Source organism: Pithys albifrons, chromosome 10 (assembly GCF_047495875.1).
Source record: "Pithys albifrons albifrons isolate INPA30051 chromosome 10, PitAlb_v1, whole genome shotgun sequence".
NCBI classification, from domain to species: Eukaryota; Metazoa; Chordata; class Aves; order Passeriformes; family Thamnophilidae; genus Pithys; species Pithys albifrons.
In genome coordinates this window covers 17,688,653-17,694,652 of record NC_092467.1, presented here as the reverse complement: position 1 = coordinate 17,694,652, position 6,000 = coordinate 17,688,653, and the positions used below count along the sequence as shown (strand labels likewise).

The 6,000-nt window shown below is 50.6% G+C and overlaps 1 protein-coding gene across 7 annotated transcripts in view; it reads left to right on the top strand.

Annotated features, from left to right (window-relative positions):
* The first annotated feature begins 4,295 nt into the window (after window positions 1-4,295).
* LRRC8D (leucine rich repeat containing 8 VRAC subunit D) overlaps window positions 4,296-6,000 on the top strand; it is a 53,717-nt gene continuing 52,012 nt past the window's right edge. For 3 of the 7 annotated variants that reach the window (XM_071564521.1, XM_071564517.1, XM_071564516.1), the window contains exon 1: window positions 4,839-5,142. The gene's annotated coding sequence lies outside the window, so the exon portion shown is untranslated. Of the gene's footprint in view, window positions 4,376-4,837; window positions 5,143-6,000 lie in introns of those variants that run through there. The other 4 variants (XM_071564526.1, XM_071564523.1, XM_071564522.1 and 1 more) reach the window with 3 other exon arrangements.

Below are 6,000 nucleotides of genomic sequence, written 5' to 3'. Positions count from 1 at the left end.
GAGAAAGTCACTCGAGATCTAAGGGGGAAGGAGAACTTTCAGGTGTGATTTGAAGAAAGAAGTAACAGACTGATCTGTCCCAGGGGAGGCAGGGAAATTGTTCCAGTGAGGAAATCTAGACAAGCAGTGACAGATGAAAGCTTCTTTTGGTTGTACCTTGCTAATTATGACAGGTTTTTAATTTTTATTTCCTGTTTAGTCTTCATGCTTAGCATTTAGTGTTTGTGGAAACCATGGTGAGCAAAAGTAGAGATCATAGAAGTAGTAAAGTGCAAAATTAAGAAAACAGGCAGAGCTAAGTAGATTAAGTGGAATAACACAAATTAAACCCCCCCTCCTCTCCAGCCCACTGGCTCTGCAGATCTGAAGGTACTCACCACCTCAGTGATGGTTCCTACCTGGCGCACTGCTGAGCTGGGATCCAAGTACAAAGATCCTGCACTAGCAGGCACTATGCTTGACTGACACGGGCTCTATTGTGGGTTGACCAAGCAATGCACAACCTTATTCCTGCTTCTGCCAAACTGAAGTTCTGCTCAGGCAAGCTGTAGGGGTGAAGGGCAGGTTTGCCTGCAGCACAGTTTCCTGCCATGCCTCCCTTCCATCTTTTAAGATACTGTATGTTTTGTGACTTTATAGTCCTTTATTGGTAAGTACAGAATGAAACAGATTGGCCATCTGTTGGTACATCCTCTACAAGAAATGTGAGAACTCATGAAAATTAGGTCTGCTGTAACCAGAAGCAGTCAGCCATCATTTGAAGAACTAACCTGCAGGGGGGTAACACACACTGCTTACAACACACTCCATCATGGTTGCTGCTCTCATTTCAAAATCCTAAGGTACTTGCCAAGAATAAGGTCTCATCCCCCAAATCTCTGTTCCATGTTTAGACAGCCACATTGCACATTGGTGACTGAATTTGTATTATCACAAATGAAATAGAAAAACTCATGAGCACATTGTAGAATTCTGGAATTAGAAGGGGGAAGAAACTGCTCTTTATCTAAAATAGTCATTCTGATATTTTAAGATATAGAGACCCCTCTTCTTTCAGCACAAAGACAAGGTAAGGAGTGACTTTATTCCAGCCAGGAAGTTCAGAATCTTGGAGAATCCCAGCTCTGTAGCAGAATAAGTGGCTCGCAAGGCCTCCAAAGGTCACTGTGCTTTTTACACAGAGGCTGCTGTGCTAAATGTTTGAAAACAAGCATAATAGTGAAGTGTCTTCAGAAAAAGTGAGAATGCAGCATGGTAGGGACAATGTCTTGCAATTTTTTTTATAGTGGAAAACCATGCTTTTTTGCTTTTCTTCAGTATCTTTCTATTTATTAGCAAAACTGTAGTTAAAGGAGGATTGTCTGACATAACTTAGACTTTCTGAAAGCTTTGACATTATGTCCTGGTGATGGGGCAGACTGAGCTGCAGCAGTTTTGCAGTGCAGGATCACAGCCCTCAGGGGTCAGGCTTTCCTCTCCTCCCTGAGGAGCAGGGCCCCTGAGTGCCTCATCCCGTAGATGCCTCTCCATGCCACAGGCTCTCCACAGCCAGCTGTGGGCACGCACAAAGCAGGCCCTTGCCAACATTATCTGACTGCAGGGCAATGAAACTGCTGCCAGCGCATTGGGTAATTTTGCCTGGCAAGTGAGCCTCACTGCCGCTGTGGCAGGGCCCGGGGCACAGAGGGGCCACCAATGGGTGGTGGGTGGGCAGCAAGTGGCAGCTCAGGGCTGACAAGTCTGACTACAACCCCAACCCCATCTCCCTGCCCATGTCTGCTGGGTGAACACCACAGCCTGAACTCGTTAGCACTTAGAAACCCTTTACTTGAGAACAGGTGGCCAATAGCCACGAAATGACTCAGGCATCCTCCTCCTTATTTTAACTGGAGTCTTCCTCTTCAAGCTTTGTCCATTCCATGAAGCCAAATTGCCCTGTTTCTGGAGAGGGAATAGCCAGTTTCCTGCCTGTCTCTCTCTTCTTTGTAGACATTTGCACTTCTTCCCAAGTAACTACCTCGTCTACTTCTTAATCAGAGCATCATAGAGTAGTTTGGGTTGGAAGGAACCTTTAAAGGTCATCTTGTCCAAGCTACAATATTAAGATTCCCCTTCATCTTAAAGTTGCTTGGGAGAAAAATTTCTCAGGCCACTCAAAGCCAGGACTGAAATATTTCCTGGTATGGAATTTCCTCACTGTTTTATGAGGAACTGCTGGCACTCTCTATTTTTGGCACTATCTCTATGTTCACCTTCTGCTGGTGTCCCTTTTGCACCTGGCTCCCTTGGACTGAAGTTGGACACCCACTGGACAATGTCAAGCAGGCATATCTGAAATGCACAGGATGGCTGTTTGAGTGAAAGAAGGAGTGAAGTGGAAAACCTCTTAAATTGTCAGCTTAAACAAAACTCTATTGGAGGGCTGATATTTTCTGAAAAGTTTTTATGATATATGAATGGGGATAACAATAAGATTGAAAAATATGAAATGTTTGGCTAGTCAAGGTTATGGAATTTGAAAGATTGAAACTAAAATGCAGTTGTAAAACCAAACAAGATTAATTTATCCTGTGAGGCATATGGGCTGCATTGCTATTGCTTGATAATGTAATTACTAATTCAGTCCTCTGAGCCACAGATCAAAATAACAATATTAGTTTATTTTAGTTGTAAAGGGCCAACGTCAAAACCGTGCAAGTGGAAACAAGCCATTTCCCACCTCCACTGCCTCCGTTTTCCTGGCATCTCTTTTATCACATCAAGTAACTTGGCTGATTTGTACTTCTGCTGAAACAACCCTATAGACTAGAACAGGATAACAGAACAGCTGGGATGTGTATTTGCCCCAGACTGAGCTCTTCCAAGTTTTTAACTTCTCTCCTCTCTCTTCTGTCCCACCTCAGCATGTCCCAGGTGGTCAGAACCAGAAACAGCAATCTAGAAAGCGTTGCCCAAAAGCAGTCAGGCTTGAGCCTGGGGAAGACCAAACCTGAGACAGTGGGAAAGGTTTGAAAGGGAAGAATGTGGACAGTTTAAAACTCCTTTGTGTTACCTGAAAATACATATCAAAACAAGTGGGGAAAAAAACCAAAACAAAACAAAAACCAAACAAGTAACTGACCATATGTTCTACAGGAGGTTAAGTCCGTCTCACTTGTGTTTGCCCGGTCAGAAAGGCAATCTTAATTGAATCTGGATCTGCCCAGTTCCAGGTGTCGTCTCTCTAGACTCCCCAGAGCTATTTGTTTGTTTTGCTGGTGTGTCTCAGCTTGGCAAAGTCTCTTGATTGCTAAGTGAATGTGGATTCAGCCAGCTCTGACCAGCTCTGGCATCTGAAAAAATCCTTTTTCTTCCGCTTGAATTTCTCTGCCAGCTGCCTTTGAGTCAGGATTTCCCAGCCAGCAGCTCTTGTTATTATCTGTTTTCACTTGCCTTGATGTTTACCAGATTGGACTGCTTTTATCTCCATAAACCCTCCCTTACTGTGAAGCCCCAATATTACACACCCTGCGTGGCTTGGCCACTGGGGCAGAGCAGAAATAAATAAATAGATAATAAATGCACCTTATTGAGGAAATAGTGAAGTCTAAAATACTGGCCAAAAAAAACAGAAGTGATGATTATCTCAGGGAAGAAAATAACTAAAAGACCAAATGAAGTTATTAAAAATCAAAGCTTAAAATAATTGACAGCTCATTAGACTAAATCTGAGCTCTGCTAAAATTCTCCACCAGATGAAAACTGGTATGAAAATAGTGCTGAACAGCTGAGAGCAGGACAAGCTGGCCTGATTTAGTTTGGTCTCAGAAGTGAATTGCTGCCAAGAAGTGCTTTTATTTGTAACCTTAGATACATCTTAGAGTCACTTAGACCAGAAGGTCTGATTAAAAATGCATCTAAAAATATAGAGATTCTGAATCTTTAAAGGGTTGTAAAGCTATTCTGAACAAGCACCAAAAGATCACTTTCCATCTCCTCCAGTTCCTAGAAATAATGGGGAGGAAATAAAGTTTGGAAAAGATGAGATCGTATCTTTATTTTTTTAAAAATTCTGTTCTTGATCAAGACCAATGTAGTTTCAAACATAGTGGGTTACATTCAGTTCTAGTTATGATTACACGCAGATCTGGTCACTTGGGTCAGTGTTCAACAAATACTCGAGGAAGTCAATGCCTTTTCAGTTAAAGGAGGGAAAACGTTTCTGATGGGTTTCGGGGTGAGGATGACGGGCTGTGCTCAGCCCCTGGGGCCGCCGTGGGTCCGTCCCTGCGCTCCCTGCGGTGCCGCCCCCGCCCAGGCTGAAGCCGCCTCCGACTTTCTGCTTCCCTCAAGGGCTCGAGGAAGACACAAGAAAATCAACTTCCCTCCCTCGCAGGTAATATTTTAATAATTAAACCATGCAATTTGAACTTCTCACTGTTTTATTTACCTTTCGCGCTATGATTCGCTTTACCTGCACAACGAGAACAAACTACTGGCTTTGCCGCCAGGCGTTTCTTTCCCATTGCGCCCCGCGGACACCTCCGTGCGCCTCGCACAACCCCGGCCCGCCCCGCGGGCACCTCCGTGCGCCCGCACAACCCCGGCCCGCCCCGCGGGCACCTCCGTGCGCCCCGCACAACCCCGGCCCGCCCCGCGGGCACCTCCGTGCGCCCGCACAACCCCGGCCCGCCCCGCGGGCACCTCCGTGCGCCCCGCACAACCCCGGCCCGCCCCGCGGGCACCTCCGTGCGCCCCGCACAGCCCAGCCCAGCCCGCGGGCACCTGAGCGCGGCGGCTGCGCGGGGGGCGACCGGCGGGCGGGGCGGGCCCGGCGCGGCCCGGCCCTCACATGCGCGGCGCCGCGGGAGCCATTGGCCGCCGCCCGCCCGGCCGGCCCCGCCGCCGCCGGCAGCCGGTGCTGTCCGCAAGCCGAGCCATGCGGGTGCGCGTCGCAGGGCGCTGCTAGGAGCTGCCCGGAGCACAGCCTGCCCCGCCGCCCTGTCCGCTGCCTGCCTGCCTGCCTGCCTGCCCGCCCGCCCGCATGGCAGCGCCCCGGGAGTGACCGCCGCGGAGAAGGTCTGCGCCCCCGCCGTGCGCTCGGCTCGGCTCGGCTCGGCCGGGTGGCTCTCGGGGTACCCAGCCCGCAGAGCCATCCCTGAGGTAAGGCGGGCGGGCGGCGGAGGGGCCGCGGGGAGGGGGCGGCATCGGCAGCCCCACCACTCCCTCCCCGCGCTTGCAGTCACGCTTCTCTTTTCCTTTTTTTCTGCGCGCAGACCGGCCTGGGCTGGTTCGCTGGTGCTGCTGCGAGCGCTGATGTGCCTCGGGCACAGCTGCCGCTGGGACCCGGGGGTGGCGGGGCCCGTCGCGTGCTCTCCCGCGGGATGCGCATCCATGCGGGACGTGCCCGCGTGTGCGGGGGGCGAGTGACGGTGCGTGACCGGCCCGGCTGCGGGTTTGGGAGCAGCGTCCTGCTGGGGAATGCGGCTGGAACTGCCAGCCCCATTCGAGGCCAGTGGGGTGGGATCCGGCCGTGTGGGGGCCGCCAGCTGTGCGGCTTTTGTGTGGGGTCAGCTGTGCTTGCGGTTGCCGCACACGCAGATAAACGGCCCAAGCGGGTCAATAAAGCACATCTTCAGGACAAAACCAGTCCTTGTCAGATAGCCATCTCTGTTTTTTCGAGGCGCCTCTCCTCCCTTACCCCTGCTCCCCGGTACGTGGTAATACCGACTCCTGCTCCTTTAGGGTCCCTGAGCCTGGCACAGCAGCTCCTGTCTTCCAACCTCCATTTCTCCCCGTCCCCGTTACAAGTGCTGCCACTGCCCTTAAACAAACACGGATTCGGATGCAGAAGGCTTGTGACTTGCCCAGCATCCCTTAGGGAGGCTGGTCTGGGGGAAGCGGGCTCTGCGTGTGCAGCACGCCAGCAGCCCGGGGCAGTTTCTCCTGTGGACGCTCCAGTGTGTAAGAGCCATGAGGTAGGTTACTCAGACTTGAAAATGGAGGACGGTAGTGGTAACC